This window comes from Drosophila sechellia, chromosome 3R (assembly GCF_004382195.2).
Source record: "Drosophila sechellia strain sech25 chromosome 3R, ASM438219v1, whole genome shotgun sequence".
Taxonomy (NCBI): Eukaryota; Metazoa; Arthropoda; class Insecta; order Diptera; family Drosophilidae; genus Drosophila; species Drosophila sechellia.
The window spans coordinates 28,067,947-28,068,507 of record NC_045952.1 but is presented as its reverse complement, the minus strand read 5'-3'; positions in this window follow the sequence as shown (position 1 = coordinate 28,068,507).

Below are 561 nucleotides of genomic sequence, written 5' to 3'. Positions count from 1 at the left end.
CTCTCGGCGATGACTTGTCTTATTTAAATTTCAGCCCGGGCACTAAGGGTATCTTTGCGGATTTGCGGATTTGTGGTCCTCCAGGGGCACTGACGGAATGGGGATGTTTAAGGATTGCTCGCAGGACTGCGAATGCCATGAGTTGCCACACTTGATGGCGATGGCGCTGGCCAGCCAAGCAGGAAGACAAAGTGCAGTGCCAGTTCAGTTCAGCAAACAACTGGCAAAAAGTTTACACTTTACATTTTCGGATCATGGCCCCCGGAATCCTTTGCTCCCTTAGGGGGTTCAGCGGGTTCAGGGGCCCACCATGGTGAGTATGTCAGTCAGTCGTTTGGTTGGTGGGAAAAACGGATATGGCCAAGATGGATAGACAGCTGCACGAGTTGCAGTCAGCAGTCAGCAAAGTGCGAAAGTGCGATGCAACGCATCTTAAACAACTCTTTGGGGGGCACTAGCTCGCATGTGTGTCTGTCCGATGTTTTGCACTTTCTCCCAGCTTAGGTCCTTGTGTCCTGCATGCCGCAAGGATACAGTGCCCGTCCCATGGGGCAAGTGTCC